Consider the following 16,938-nt stretch of genomic DNA (forward strand, 5'->3'; position numbering starts at 1 on the left):
GGGGGATGGGGGAGCGCAGGCGGCAGAGCCTCGGCGGGACGTCGCTCGGGCCCGTCGCGCTCACCTCTCGAGCTGCGCCGCCTTCCTCCGCCGCTGCCGCCGCCTCCTCCCGGTGAGTGCAGCGGGGTCTGCCCTGTGGAACCACCATACCAGTCCCGCCCGCTGCTGCAGCGCCGCCGCCGCCACTCCTCAGCCGCCTCAGCCGCCGCTCTTTGTTCCCCCTCCTCAGCCGCCGCTCCTCAGCCGCCCGCCTCGGCCGCCCGGACCCCACGAGCCGCCGCTACGCTCTGCCGCCCTCTCGGACCCCGGCCTCGCCCTCCTCGCCGCGCCGGCCGCCGCCTTCGCCTCCGCGCCGTCGACGCCGCCGCCACCGACGCCGACGCCTCCTCTTCCGCGCCCCCCTCGTTTTCATTGAAAGCAAACAAGCATCATGGCGGCGGCCGCCGTCCCCCTCCCACCCCAGCCAGCGAGCGCCCCGCTCACCGCCGTCTCTCCAACATCCCGGCTTCCTATTGGCTGACGCTGCTGGACGCGACCATCCAGCGTCGGGTGGGGGGGTGACTCCTCGCAGCTCGACGCTTTAGCCCCGTCTACGTTCCCCCGCGTCTCAGAGCAGTGAGCCGGCCCGGCGCGCTCCTGCCCGCCCTCCCAGCCTCTCTTCCCGCTCTCTCTGCGCCTATGCTTCTCCGCGCCTTCTATTTCCTCTCCTAAAGCTGTTCTTCCACGATTCAGTTGTTCCTTTTCTTTCTCGCCCACTTTTATATCCACTTTACCATTGATTTTCCCCCTCCTCTTGATTCACTCTTTTCTTCCTTGGCCTGTCAATCACAGATAAAATTCTCAGTCGGTTAACCCTGTCCAGTATCTTGATCTGCCGAGAGACAAAACTTTAAATTTTCAATAGTCAACTATTGTTCCTGCCCTAACTATGCAGAAAAAAACAATTAACAGGCAGTTTTTGATAGTGGGGTCCTAATTTAAGTAACGAATCATAGCTGCATTCAAAGGCTAACACAGTCTATTCATGACAAACTGTGTTTTCAGGTAAACCGGAAAAGGAATGGGCTGATTAATGATACTAACATCAGGAAAAAGTAGCTGACTGGTATTCTGGACACAGGGATTAATCCAGCTCCACCTTGTCGAGTCATAGTGTATGGGCAAGAGTAACACCCAACAGACTTAAAATACACCAGCGCTATAGACTGACGGGTACAGCGTGAAGGAAAAGAGCTGCCCCTACCTCCGTGGGGCAGATCAGCCCAAAAGCTGAGCGTGAAATGGTTTCCAGGAACTAACAAGGAAAAAAATAAGTGCATGTCTCTCACAGAAGTCCATCAGGAATGAGTTCCAGGATGTGGGAACTGCAAGGCTGTTGCCTAAGGCAGGAGAGAACTGGGCAAGCAAAACACTGAGGGACAAAAGGCCTTCCAAGAACCAGATGTTCTGTTCAAGGCAGTTTGTGTTTGCCTGGCCCCAGCATTGCCTTGAGATCACCCACTGCCTACCGTTTGCCAGGATAGCAGTGTCAGTCTAGGCTTCCGGTGCCATGAGACACTGGAAAAGTTAAGGCAATGGAAACACCCATCATATGTGAGGAATTAGTAAGGACAGGCGCAGATGAGCTACCTGAAGATATATGAGCTACCTGAAGCTATTCTAAGCCCTGACCTATGCAGGTCGATCAGTGCCTATTTTATACAAAGGGTACAATGAGGCTGAGGGGCCAAGGGTGTAGACATCCTGCTGGGCTGTTCCCATTCCAGTGCTGTGCCCTAGGAACCTGTGCTCCAGCCTAGAGAAGAGGGTGTCTTTGTGCAACTCATCTGCCCAAGGGGAGCTGCACTTTTGAGAGTGACTGTAGGCCTCCAGAGGAGCCTCGTTGTGTAACAAAAAACCTTAGCCTCATTAAGCAACAATTCTATTCTAATTCAGAAGTCAGATACTTAGACAGTTCTACTGGTCTCACTTGTGGTCTCTCATGCCAGTGCCTCACAGAGGTGGTTGAATGATGGATATCTGGCACATTTGTGTCCCTTAACCAAGCTCCTCCATCTATGTTGGGAGTGCTTCCTTTTACCTTTGTGGATGATCTTCTCCAGTTGGAGGTCATTCTGGATCACTATCCGGGCAACTCAGGGATCTAAGGGAAAAGAAAAAGAGTCACTCAAGTCTTCTTCCTCTGTATTCCATTCGCCAGGCACGCACAAGCACAGTGTGGATTTAAGAGAGGAGACAAGCCAAGGAGCATAGCCACATAGCCCGGTGCACCTATTCAGCACCATTGAGGTAGACTAGCCCTGCAAAGACTGGGGTCCCCAGGAATGCATGGTATTGTTCAAACTGATTGCATAAACGATTGTCTGATCAAGCCAATCCTGGCAAACTGAACCGCCAAAGAACCAGAGCGCTTTATTATAGAAGGTCCATGGTTTTATAAGGGAAAGACAAGCCATACCAGAGAGCATGAAATATGGACCCGGGGTAGTTATTTGATTCTGAAAATCTGGCACATCCTCTGCTAAGGTGGAGGCTTGGTGTCCGAGGAGCACTGCTGACAACCTGAGTCCCTTATCCGTGTGTACTAAGGACAGTAATACATCCTTGCCATCCACCTCTCTTTCTCTGGGCTCAGGCCCACAGTTTTCTTCAGTTGGAATGTGGTATTATAAAGTTACAGGTCCCCATCGATCGTCTTCACAGTGTTTGTTATCTTTAGGTCTAGTGTATTAGATTTCATTTGATTCAAAATTCAGTTCAAACAGCTTTAAGGAATAAAAAATGAGAAAGGGAATTAGTTGGCTCAAATAGCTTTGAAGGCCAGGAAAAGTATACCATTCAAGTGAGACTTGATCTGGGGACTAAGGACATTCTAAGATCTAGTCTCATCCATGGCGACCACGTCATCAGAAGCCATATTGAATCAAAGCAGATGTTAACTTCTACAGGGTTTAAGACCAGCAAGAAAATGAGAGCTTGTGGTCTTGGGCCTGACTTCATTTCTATTTCTGAACTAAATACCATCTTCAGGAGAATCTCTTACCCTGACCAGAAAGAAATCACATTCCATCCCCACACCCCCATGTAATTGGGCTGGATTCAGAAGAAATGGAGGGAATGGGGGTGGGAGGTGAGATGATGCTGTTGGGAAAGAGAAACAGAAGCAAAATGGCAGGAAGCCACAGAAACCTAAAGTTTATTCTCTCTCCGGTCTCCTACATTCAGAGGCCCCTGCTAGCCTCTTCTCTTCTCAACGTGTCTGATTTGTCCCGGTTTCAATCCTGCCGGGTAGAATTGAGAAATGATGTCTGGAAGTCTAATAAACCAGAAAACAGGTCTTCTGCTCTGAGCTCAACATGCTCCCTGAAGACTCACCTCAGAGGATCAACAAGAACCGGACGGGGCAGCAGGTCTGTTTCTGTTTTGACCTATGTATCATGGTTCCAAAGAATTAAGCTAATTTTCAATTGCTATACAAAAATTACTAGGGACTTGGAGGGCACCTCAAGTGTGCGTCACCTGCCTATTATAAACAAGGCTCTGGCTTGGCTCCTCACGAGAAGAAATAAGAAAGAAAAAGTGTCAGTCACGAATTTGGGAGTAACTTAAAAAGCAGAAAATCATGAAGAAGAAAGTGTGCCTCACCCAGGTTCCCACCCCAACTGCACCCCCTAAAAGCTAAGCATTTGGATTTGGACTTCTGGTAAACCTCAAGCTTACTTGCCAGATAAAAGTATTTACTCACAGGATGAGAAGTACCGAAGTGTCCTAACTACTAAAGGTTTTATGCCCTAAAGTTTAATGCATGTTCTGAGAATGTCTTGAAACAAGGCAAGTTTTAAAGTTAGGCAAATCACATTCCAAATAACATTCCTGGTACATTTTTGTTTCACTAACAGATACCTACCAATTCAGACTAGTAAACCTGTAAATTTTTGGCAGCGGGTGCATCTTGAGGGGGCAGGTCGGGAGATCATGGCTCAGTGGGTAAGAGCACTTCCTTGTGCAAGCATGAAGACACCCCATCATCTTTCTGACCTCTTCATAAATGCACATTTATGTGTTTTCAGAAACTTTGGCCCCAGCAACGAGCAGGTGATTTGGTGTCAGTTTTGATGTGTAGGGCAGAGGGGTTTGGGCAATGCTGGAAAAGCCCAGAGATTCCTTCCACCTCAAATGTAAGCTACCAACGCCTACAAGTGATTAATCACCAATCCTCCCCTGGGTGAAGAGCACTGTCCGTTACATTGCTCCTTATTATAAGATACGAGGTGTTAGAGAGATGGCAGGAACCAAACTGGAAGTCTGTAAAGTGAATTGCAGAGAATTCTCGAAACTCATCCTGTATCCTGTGATGATTAATTTTGCTTGTCACCTTGGTTGGATCTAGAATCAATTAAATGGCAGGTCTTTTCAAGGGTACTCTTTTTTTTTTTTTAAACTTCTATTTGTTTTAAGACAGGGTCTCACTATGTAGTCCCGGATGACTTGGAATTCACTATGCAGACCAAATTATATATAAATAAAAAGGTTTCTCAGAGGCATCAGTTCATGGTTGCTTCCTCTTGTTGCCTTTGTGCTAGAAGCAAGACAAAGGACACTTGGTGGTAGGAACATAGAGAGACGAGAGCTACTCGGCCATGCTGAGCGGTAAGTGGAGAGGGGGACAGGAAGGCATAGGGGTTGTAATAGCCTTCTCGTGCACGCCTTCAATGACCTAACTTCCTCCCACTAGGCCCTACCTCCTAGAGGACTCCCCTCCTCCCAACTCCACCACAGCTTGCTGACCAAGTCGTTCATATGTGGGCCTTTTGGTGATTGTACATGTTCCAACCTATCACACCTGAGACATCGTTGGACTCTGGCTCGAGAAGGCCATTACCAGATGTGGCCCTTCAATATTGTTCAGAACCACAAGCTGAAGAAAACACTGCCCCTTTATAGCTTATTCAGTCTGTAGTTTCTTTTGTTTTAAAGGTTTATTTATTTATTATAACAGTATACCGTAGCTGTCTTCAGACACACCAGAAGAGGGCATCAGATCCCATTACAGATGGTTGTGAGCCACCATGTGGTTGCTGGGATTTGAACTCAGGACCGGACCTCTGGAAGAGCAGTCAGCGTTCTTAACCACTGAGCCATCTCTCCAGCCCCCAGTCTGTAGTTTCATACATTAGCAAAAGAAAAAGAGTCTAGAACAGTGTGTTAGTGTTGTAAATTTGACCAAATTCCGAATCACTCTAGAGATGGGCCTCTAGGCAGGCCAATGGATTATCTTGATCAGGCTAAGACTTGACCACTGTGGGTAGTACCATTCCTTCTTGGGATCCTGGACTCTATAAATGGAAAGGGAGGCTGGGTAACGCCACACATTCATCTGTCGCTCTCTGCTTCTTAACTACAGATGCACCGTGACCAGCTGTCTCAAGCCCCCAATGCAGCGACTTCCCTACAATAACCGACGGTAACCCGGAACTGGGAGTGGAACTATTTTCTCAACAGCAGGAGAAACTAAGCACAGGGAACAAGTCCCAGGAGGGCGAGCAGCACCCCTGACCATCACCAGAGGAAATTCGAACAAGGCGTTTTCATTTCCTATCCGTTTGTTGGGAAAATCAGTTTTTCTTCTTCAAGTTAATACTGTTTCCTTTACTAAAGTAAGATTCTTATTGTGTAAAAATTAACCACTTCAGAACATATAAATCAGTAGCATTAAGTGCACTTGCAATACTGTAAACCCACCTCTCTCCGGTTATAAAGTATTTTCATCCCATATCAGAGCACATTGGAGATGTCGTGAGATACCACTTTAACTCGCTTACTGCTGTGAAACAACAGACATCAGACTCACCGGATCTTGTTATCGAGTGCACTATTTCAATGCATAACTAGGGGATGGAGAGGTGGTTCCGTGGTTAAGAACACTTATTGATCTTCCAGACGACTAGGGTTCGTATGTAAATGACTGCAATAGAACAGAGAGGGTTTTGTTTTGGTTCTTTGTCTTTGCGTGCGTGCATGTAATGGTGTGTGAGATGTATGTGTTTGTGTGTGTGAGTGTGGGCTTGAGATTGCCATAGCATGATCCAGAGGTCGGAGGACACCTCTAGCATTGGGTCTTTCCTTCCACCTTGTATGAGGTAGGGCAGGGTATCTTTTTTGTCCTCTGCTGTGTATGCCAGACTAACTGGCCCATGAGCATCTGGGGGTTCTCTGGTTTTCGTCCATCTTGCAGTAGAACCACTTTCATTATAGAATCACATTACTGCATCCAGATTTTATGTGGCTCCAGGTCCTTCTGCTTTCCAGATAAGCCCTTCACTCCCTGAGCCCTCCCCTGGCCTTTTTTTTTTTTTTTTACTCTAAGACAGTGTCTCCTGTATCCCACACTGACTGTGGATTTGCTACATAGCCAAAGATTCCCTTGGACTTCTTTACGTTTCCCATTTGCTTGGTTTAGACAGGGTCTCATTATGTGGCTGGCCTGAAATTGGTTATGTAGGCTGGGATTAAAGGAATGCACCAGTACACCTGACTTAATTTTAGTTATGTTCATGAGAGAGAGTGAGATAAAGAGAGGGGAGGGCTGTATATGTGAATACATAAGCCTACAGAGTCCAGAAGAGGACATCAGATCCCCTGGGGCTGAAGTTACAGGTAGTTGTGAGCCACACCTAACATGGGTACTGGGAATTGAACTTGGGTCATCTAGAAGAGCAATTTATGGTCATAACCACTGAACCATCTCTCTAGCCATTAATTTTAATCACATTTTTTATTTATTTTATGGGGAGTTGCCATGTCACATGTGTGGAGGTCATAGGACAACGTGAGTGTATTCGTTCTCTTCTATTATATGGGACCCAGGGATTGAACTCAGATCATCAGGCTGGGCAGTAAGTGTCTTTACCAATTGAACAGTCTCCCAGGCCGGGACCTTGAGCACTCGATCCTCCTGACTTCCTCCCGAGCTCAGCTCATAGGCATGCAGCACCACTGGCTTGTGTGGTCCCAGGTATCAAACTCAGAACCTTACACATGCTAGGCATGATAACTAATCTCGGTTGCCAGCTTGGCTTCATCTGGAAATAACTAAAATCCAAGGCTGGGCACCCAGGGGATTTTGTTGATTGGATCATTTGAAGTGGAAAGACTTACTCTAAAATCTGGATCATTTGAGGTCAGAAGACACACCCTAAATCTGGGCCACACTTTGGTGGCGGCTTATATAAAGGGCATGGAAGAATGAAATCTTGGGGTTTCGTTTTTGCCTGCTTGCCCTCATTCCCGCTGGCAAGTTCATCTAACCTGCTGCTTCTTCTCTAGTAGTAGAACCTACTTCAGGATTCCAAAGAAGACTGAGATTCAGGAGGGCTGGAGAGAGCTTGGCAGTTAAGAGTAAGTGTTCCTGCAGAGGATTCTCAGTATCCACATGGACTCACAACTGTCCGTAACTCCAGGATCGGAGGATCCGATGCCCTCTTCTGACCTCCTTGGGTACCAGGCACAGGCATGGTACAGAGACATACATTCAAGCCAAACACTCATACACATAATTAAATAAATCTTTAATGCATTCCTTCACTCACTCACTCATTCATTCATTCCATTCATTCATTCATTCAATCAGTTCCTCTACAGAGCCCTGACTAATGCACTAAGCGTGTATACACTTACTCAACTAAGCTACTACCTCCCCTGCCCACAGACACAGTTTCTCTCATAAGTGTTTTATCACAAATACATATCTTCAGCTTTTCTGCTTAAGTTGATACAGTCCTAGGACTTTTCCTGTTGATCTTCAAATACTGAAACACCTTGTATAACTGGGATGGATCCCTGTCAGTGGAGGAATGTCATCCTCTTTGTACATTCTTAGATTTGATCTGCCAATGTTTTCATGCGTTTATTTACATAAGTTAGGAGAGATATGGATTTGTGGTTTTCTTTCTTGTGCTATCTTTAGATGAGAGTACAACTGGCCCATAAAACCAGTGAAGTGGCCCCTCTTCTATTTGAAGGAACAAATCTTATATTTGGCGAAGTACTCCATTTCAGCCTGGGCCTCCTTTATCTTTCCCCATCTGTTCCCTTTCCTTACTCTGACAGTTTTTGTTGCTGTGGCGAAGACACATGAAGTAACTTACGGTGGCTCGTGGTTTCAAAGGCTTCAGTACGGGTTGGGGATTTAGCTCAGCGGTAGAGCGCTTGCCTAGGAAGCGCAAGGCCCTGGGTTCGGTCCCCAGCTCCGAAAAAAAGAACCAAAAAAAAAAAAAAAAAAAAAAAAGGCTTCAGTACATGGCTACTGGACCCATCACTTTGGGCCTGGCATGAAGCAGAGACCATGAGCATGTGAAAGAGGAACTCATCCACCTAATGGTGGCTAAGAAGAGAGAAAGCAGAGCAAGGGAACAAGATACATCTTCCTCGGGCACAACCTACTGACCTATGTCCTCTAACTGGGCTCCACCTCCAAACAATGACTTCACATCGAGAATCCATGAAAGAAAAACCAATTGCTTTGGCCAGAGTCCTTAGGATCAAATTATTTCCCAGAAGCCTATTAGCCACCAAACCCCCATTGTAGAAGCCTGTGGGGGGACATATATTCAAACTTTTTTTTTAAAAGATTTTATTTATTTTATGTATGTAGGTACACCATCACTGTCTTCAGACACATCAGAAGAGGGCATCAGATCTCATTACAGATGGTTGCGAGCCACCATGTGGTTGCTGGGATTTGAACTCAGGACCTCTGGAAGAGCTGTCAGTGCTCTTAACCGCTGAGCCATCTCTCTAGCCCCATATTCAAACTCTTAACAGTTTTATTTGTGTCTTATAGGTAACATATAGTTGAGCTGTGTTTTTTTTTAACCCATCGTTCTTTCTCTTTTCAAGATTTATTTCATTTTTCTAAGTGTGTGTGTGTGTGTGTGTGTGTGTGTGTGTGTGTGTGTGTGTGTGTGTGTGATTGGTCGCATGCATGTGAATGCAGATGCCCAGAGATCAGAGACACTGGATCCCCCTGGAACTGCCTGACAAGGAGGCTGGGAACTGAATCTGGGTCCTCTGTAAGAGCAGTGCCCACTCTTAACCACTGAGGCCTCTGCCAGCCCCCAGACTACTTCATCTAGCACAACCGTTGAAGTGCTAGGACTAAGTCAGTCATTTAAACGTTTGGGTTTTGCATTTTTCTTGTTTGCTCTGTGTGTCAGCCTATTTTTTGTCTGTTTTGTTTTGTTTTGCTTTCCCAGGACTCCCTATTGGCCGCTTGGCCTTCCTTGTGTTTCCCTAAAGTTGCGGTTGTACCCCATTGTAGTTTTCTTGTGCTGTATCATACCCATAAACAGCTTATCACAACCTACTGCCGCCGTTTTGTCCTCTATATCCTTTGTCCTGCGGGATGCTAGAGGAGGAATTAGAGGCTTTTCGGGTACTAGATAAATGGTCTACCAACGAGCCATACCATCCTACCTTAACCATAAAACATGAGTAAGAGAACTCATGTGGGGAAGAGTCTGTTACATTTAAGTCAGTTTACCCACCTCATTGTGTTTTCCTCTTAGAAGGGTCAACTACCATTTTCTTCAGTTCTGGAGAGCTTCCCTTAGCCATTCTTTTAAGGAAGGTCTGCCAATGACGGGGATCCTGCAGGTGTCCAGGCAGCAAAGCCAACCCACGAAGAGATGAGAATGAAAGCTTGGTTCACATTGACTTTGTCAACCTGGATCAGACTTCAGGGAGTCCAATGCCAGGCAGTTCATTGTCAGCATATTTAAAAACACAGTGCAATCTGGAAAAAAATGTCCAGGCAACAGTCATTCCCATTCCAGGTTTCCAGGCAACAATCATTCCAATTCCAGGTGCTCAATAAAGCTTGAGGTGTGACTACTTAGAAACTCATTTGCAAAGTACACATGACCAAGACAGTGGGTTCTATAGCTAAAGGGCCTGGAATCTAGTGTGCTCTCTGACTGAGTTAGCTTAGAGGTCAGCAGGTTATAAAGTACATGTGTCATCCCCCCTAAGGATGTTTCTTATTAACTGAGAGCTAGGGAGCAAGAGTCTGGGATAAACATTGTAGGGGATTTGCCTCCACAGACAGGCAAAGGGTCACCAGATCATTAACAATATTTATTCCCAGCCCTCTGGGTGGGAAAAAAAAGGTATTTTTACCTCCTCCATTGTGGAGTGGCCCCTGTGTGTTCAACATTCCTGGTTCTCTGGAGCTCTGTGGCCCCGAGGACTTTTGTGCTCCCAGGATGTCAGCAGCAACTTCCCATGTTTCCCTTTTCTCAGAGTGTCCTCTTCGCCTTTAATTCCATAACAACAGTTTGACCTGTGTAGGGCCTGGGGGTCTTGGTTCTTCTAGCAACCTGAGGGGTGCCAGTCGTCCTACCCATCACTTCAGAAGAGAGGCCTACCAGTTTCAAGTTGTCCTTTGGTAAGGACTTGCCTGCTTTCTCTCAACTCCTTTGAAGATTTTTAGGTTGGTTTGAGAGGTCTAATTATGTGTCTTATGGATTCCTTAGGCCTTCTGTTTGAGAGTCACTCCCATTCTTAGACCTGTAGACTTGCATCTTTCACCAAGGAAATAGTCATTCAGTGTCTGGTTCAAATCTTGTCCTCACCTCCCAGAATGTTTACGGCATCAATTCCTTTCTAGACCTTATCCTCAGGGTCACGTTCTAAGACTTAACAGCATTGATTTTAGAACAACAGTTTATATACTGTTTACTCTCCCATACATGCATTCCTATGAAACAGCTTAATTTATAAATAAATTAAATGGTCAATTAGACACAATGAGGTAAATAAAAGAACGAACAACAAAAGTGGACAATTATTACAAATATTGTGCAAGTTTATACATTGGAGCCGTTATTAATTAATTAATGCAAGGGTTATCTGAACTTAACACTGTAATACCACAACAGTTCGTCTGATAACCAAGATGTCCGCCAAGTGACTAATGGACAGGTAGGATACGACAAGGGGATGCTTTGTATCCTGGTTGGGCTGGACCAAGGCAGCATGTAGCTTCATTTCGCCACTTGGAATGGCATAAACAGCTTAAAAATTATAAACTTGTTTTTCTTTTTTGTTTGGTTGGTTTTTGGTTTTTGATTTGGTTTGGTTTGGTTTTGTTTTGAGAAAGGGTTTTTCTGTGTAGCTCTGACTGTTCTGGAACTCGATCTATAGACCAAGCTGTCCTCCACCTCACAGAGATCCACCTGCCTCTGCCTCTCAAGTACTAGGACTAAAGGCGTGAGCCACCACACCTGGCTGCGAACTCTCCCCTTAAGATGTTTTCTCCCAAAACGTTTCTCATTGCCCTTGACCATGGCTAACTGAAACCATGGACAGTGAGCTCACGGGGAGAAATGACATCATTCCGCAAGCCTCGGCTTAGTTTTCTTTATCTGTCTTTTGTTTTGTTTTGTTTTGTTTTTTCTGTTATTCAGACTGAGTAACTTCCTTCAGTCTGTCTTCAAGTTGAAGGACTCCTCTGTCACCCATATGACAGCAACTGAACTCAGGTGAGCATAGTGCATGGTGTGATTGGTAAGATTCGAAGCTGCAATTCTTGCATTTCCCAGTTTTATAAGCCCTACCCCACCCCACCCCCAGAGCTTCTTTTCCTTTGTTGAGTTTTTTTTTTCTTTTTTTAAAAAATGTTTCGGGGTTAAGGATTTAGCTCAGTGGTAGAGCGCTTGCCTAGCAAGCACAAGGCCCCGGGTTCGATCCCCAGCTCCGAAAAAAAGAAAAAAAAATGTTTCAACAGAATTCGTAAGTGACTGCTGATGTACTCTTACGATGGGTGCTTTAACATTCTTGTCATATCATCCCAACACGTTAGTTGGTTCATGTTAGTACTGGCAAGGGTTGTCATCTCCAATGCAGTTCGTGGTTTTCCTGGATCTGGGGTTGATGAGTGATTGTTTGCTACACCCTTCCCATTTTGGTTATTGGACAAGGAGAGGCCCTTTAATCCTCCTTAAATGTCTTATTTCAGCGTGCGCTCTCCCAGGTTAGCGTGGGCTTCTGTCTCCCTTTGTGGGCTTTAGCTCCGACAATAGCTTGGGTGCTCCCAACAGAACAGCTGGCGCGGTGAGTGATTTCCCCACTCTGCTGATGCAGGTTGATTGTATGGTACTGGCGATAGAACAGCATGTGCATCTTGAAGGTGTGTGTGTGTGTGTGTGTGTGTGTGTGTGTGTGTGTGTGTGTGTGTGTGTGTAAAGTGCTAGTATTATATAGGCTCTTGGATGGCTACACCCAACTTCTTACATGGTTGCTGGGGATTCAAACTTAGATCTTCATGCCAATCCACCGAGACATCTCCCTGGACTCATTATATTAAAGTTTAACCTGATTTTTTTTTCAGCTTTGCTTATATGGTTTGGAGTCGAAGACAATTATGACTCAAAAGTCCCTCCTTTCATTCTCTCTCTTTGGGGGAGGGTTGGTCCCCTCTCATGATTCTTTTATTGTACTTCTCATGGGGTGTTAAAGAACAACTTGAAATCAGGTCAGTAAAGTCAACATCCCATCTTAAACAGAACTGGCAGAATCCTCTGTGCAGATCTGCAGATGACGCCCAGGCCTGTTACGAGAACCAAGGGCCCCACGCAGAAGCACACACCCGGCCCTTTCTCCCGTGGATCTGTACTCATAGCCCATTCCTCAGCCCAGTGCTGCTTACCTCCCTTTCTGGCTTTCAGACTAGGAGTCTGAGTTTTGTGTCCTTTATTCCATATTGGAATTTTTAAAGCAGCTTTTATTGAGGTCACATTTGGTTTGTGTTTCATTATTTCATTTCATTTTTTACGAAATCCTCCTCCTACGCCCCTGGAAACTGTGTCTTCCTCATTTTCTTTCTACAAATGAAAGAAAACTTATCTCTCTTGTTTTCAATCGTCTTTATTTTATGAAACGTCACAGGACTATTGTTCCCCTGGGTGGTGTGTGTTTGTTTGTTTGTTTGTTTGTTTGTTTGTTTTGAAGTACTCAAGGACTTTGAACATCCAATACTCTAATTTGCATTACTTCCAGAATCACTGTTTCATTTTCTGTTCTCCTTTAGAAAATGGTTATTTATATCAGGCATGGTGGTCCACATCTTTTGTCCCAACCCTCAGGAGGCAGAGGCAGGGGGATCTCTGCAATTTCAAGGCCAGCCTGATCTACAGAGTGAGTTCCAAGACAGCCAGGGGTACATAAAGGAAACCCTGTCTCCAGAGAAGAAGAAAGAGATGGAGTGGGAAGGAGGGGAGAGGAGGAGGAGAAAGGAGGGGAGGAAGAAGAGGAGTGGGGAGGAGAAGGAAAGACACAGAAAGACACAAAAACAGACAGGCAGACAGACAGGCAGACAAGTTATTCGTGAGATTTGAACTTCTGATTGATGTTAGAATTATGCATGGGTTCCAAGAGGCCAAGGATGAAGCAGGGTGAGGTTAAGTTTTGTGTTAATTTCTCAGTTACTGCCTCATGGTAAGGAAGTAGTATAACTCCCATGTTTTTTAATTCACTTAGATGTCCCTATGGCTGAGTAAAGTGTTTTTGATAAATGCTTCATGCATATTTGAAGAGAAGATAGTCTCGAGGGACTCGCTGTGTTCTATAGACTATAAAGCAAAGAACTTTCATTGAAGCTTTGAAACAGGACTTATATTTAATGGTTGGGTCATGCTCTCCCGCTATCTGGGCTTTGGAAAGTCTTTCTTGTAGGGGGCCACCCTGCACATCATGGACTGCTTAGCATCCTTGGCCTCTAACCCACTAGGTGCCAGTAACATCTCTGCCAGTTCTTTCATCCAGAAATATCTTCAGATGTTGCCCACAGCCCTCTGGGTACAGAATCATCACCAACTTGGGAACCAGTGCTGCTCTAAGGTTTTACATCTATGAATTGCATTTAATCCACATCATAAATATGTGTCATACAGCATGACGTGTCATACAGCATGACTTTATAAATCACACAGTCTATTAACAGAACCAATATTCATAAATAGAAGTCCAAGGAAGTTAAATGTCACCTAAGCATCCTTTGCAGTTATGAACAGAACCAAAAACAAACAGGAAAATCAAACCCAGGGAGCTGGGACAGTGGGTAAGAAGACTTGCTGTCAAAACATAGGGACCTGAATTCGAAACCCAAGGATACACATAAATAGCATAGCATGACTGAAGACATGTCTGTAAGCCCCGAGCTGAAGGAGGGAACAGTAGGAGGATTGCTAAGGCCTGCTCCCTGCCAGCCAGTTTCAGTGAGAGAACCTGTCTCAGGGGAATATGGCAGAATGCAATAGAACAGGATATGCAGTGTCCTCTTCTAGTTTCCATATGTACCCGCACCGCACACATGCATCACACACACACACACACACACACACACACACACACACACACACACACACCACATGCATTATACACACACACACCACACACACATGCATCATACACATACATATGCATCATAAACACACACATATGCATCATACAACACACACCATGCACACATGCATCATACACACACACCACACATACACACACACACACATGCATCATACACATACATATGCATCATAAACACACACACACACACACATCATACACACACACACACACACACACATGCATCATACACACACACACATGCATCATACACATACATATGCATCATAAACACACACATATGCATCATAAACACACACCATACACATGCATCATACACACACACCACACACATACATGCATCACACACACATATGCATCATACACCCACACACACACACACACACACACACACACACACACCATCACACACACACCACACACACATGCATCACACACATGCATCATACATATACACACACCACACACACATGCATCATACACACACACACATACATCATACACATACACACACCACACACACACATGCATCATACACACACCACACACACATGTATCATTCATACATACACACACACCACACACACATACATACATGCACACAAACATACACGGCATATACACACACATAAATACAGAGAAAGAACCCAGAATCAACTCACATGCCATTCTGTACATAGGGAAACATGAATACAAAGAAATATGGAACAAATTAACTGTTTAACTTATTTGTGATGATTCTCAGAGCCAATAGGAGAGAACATTTAAGGCGCTGACATCTTTTAGCTAAACAGAATACTCGACATCTCTTCTCATCTCCATGTGGGTTCTAATTAGCTTTCCTTGACATTTATTTTTTCCCACTTCTGGAACTGTCCCTGTGACTGTGAAGGTCAGAGCTTTGAATCTCCTTTCTTGGCCTGCCTTTTTCAGGAAGCTGGTTTTCCTCGAGTGTCAATGGCTGGCTCTCTTCCTCCTGTTGTTATTTATGTGGAAGAAAGAAGCAGGATGTTGGGGTAGGACTTGTTGAATGACAACTGTCATCACAGGACAGAGAAGGATTACAGACTGCAGATACCTTTCTCCCAAGCTGGCCCTGTTGGGCATTGCCAGGAAGCTGGGAAGGATGCCAGAATGCACCCGGGTTGGATAATCTTGAGTACCTCCAAGGGCATTTCCACAGCCTTACTTGCTCACTTCCCATCACTATGGGATACTTTGACTGCTGGCATCCCCATCCATTTGTGTTAGGGGATCCTAGGACCTTTATGCCTGGGTTTTCATTTCTGTGAGGTTTTCAGAAAACAGCAGAAAACCAATGCACACAGCTAAGTCAGTTGATACTCAAGAGTTTGTTTCTAACTTCCAGATATTCCTCTTCTTTCTTGCCTAGGCTTATAAATTCATGTGTGTATAAAAGTCACCCCTCCATAGAGCAATGAACAGGTTACATGTCCCCCAAGATAATCAACCCCAAGAATACTCCAGCCTTTTTAATAAAATGGCATCTAACTTCATGTGTGTGTGCATTTACTCATGTTAATTTACTCATAGATGTTATCTCTAGACTGCTTACAACACCAATTACATTGTAGTTGCTGTGTAACTGATTGTTGTAGTATGTTGTTTAGAGAATAGTGACAATAAAAATAAGACCTGGAGCATCATCCAGCATCCATCCCCCGTCCCAATCATTCCCTGTCCTGATGGCATCATCCAATCTCCATCTGTAGTGAGTACATATTTGCTTAGGAAAGCAAAAATCCATATGCACATAAGTGGTCCTAACAGCCTCACCACCAGTTCACTAAGGCTGCCTGGATGGTCTTATTTATCAGCAAGATTTATAAGCCATTGGCACAGACAACAGAGCTGGGATTCGGTTCTCCTCAGCGTCTCAGATGTGGGATTATTTTTAGAGATGTCACCTGCACTGTTTGAGTCTTGCCTTCTCCATTGATAAGATGAAGGTGAGAATCTCTCCTGCAGAAGTGTTAGGAATATCAGGAGAGATAGTCTGGGTCCAAGAAAGGGAAATCTCCCTTTAGGAAGGTGTAACTCCCCTGAATGCCACCAAGTGGAGCTATTGACATCCTTGACTAAGCACCACAAGGCGGCGGCCACTTCTGCTTCATTTCTGTTTTGTTTTAAAATGAAGGCTCCCTCAGGAAGACAGAATCTGAGTCTTTGGTGTCAAAGCCATGCACACTTTAAAAATGATCAAATGGCAAACCGAGTGTTTTCAGGGCACAGCCTGGCACTTTGATACATGTTTACAATGGGGAATGATTAAAGCAGGATAGTTCTGGAATCTATGGCCTTACATGCTTATCATATTTTAAAACAGAAAACATTTAAAACCTGCTCCTTTAGCACTTCTGAAATTTGCGATGCATTATTATTTATCCTTGTCATGATTTTATGCAATGGAGCATGTATATTTTATCAAGTGATGCTACTGCACGCTAGAACAAACTTCTCCTTTATGCATTGATTGTCCCAGTGACGGAATGCTAA

The 16,938-nt window shown here is 45.0% G+C and overlaps 1 protein-coding gene across 3 annotated transcripts in view; it reads right to left on the bottom strand.

The window, feature by feature from the left end:
- Nucleotides 1-163, bottom strand: part of Cnot6 (CCR4-NOT transcription complex subunit 6) — a 40,704-nt gene extending 40,541 nt beyond the window's left edge. For all 3 annotated transcript variants that reach the window (XM_032914579.1, XM_032914578.1, XM_032914577.1), the window contains exon 1: nt 65-163. The gene's annotated coding sequence lies outside the window, so the exon portion shown is untranslated. The remainder of the gene's footprint in view (nt 1-64) is intronic.
- Between the last annotated feature and the right edge of the window lie 16,775 nt (nt 164-16,938).

This window comes from Rattus rattus, chromosome 9 (genome assembly GCF_011064425.1).
Source record: "Rattus rattus isolate New Zealand chromosome 9, Rrattus_CSIRO_v1, whole genome shotgun sequence".
In the NCBI taxonomy this organism is placed as follows: Eukaryota; Metazoa; Chordata; class Mammalia; order Rodentia; family Muridae; genus Rattus; species Rattus rattus.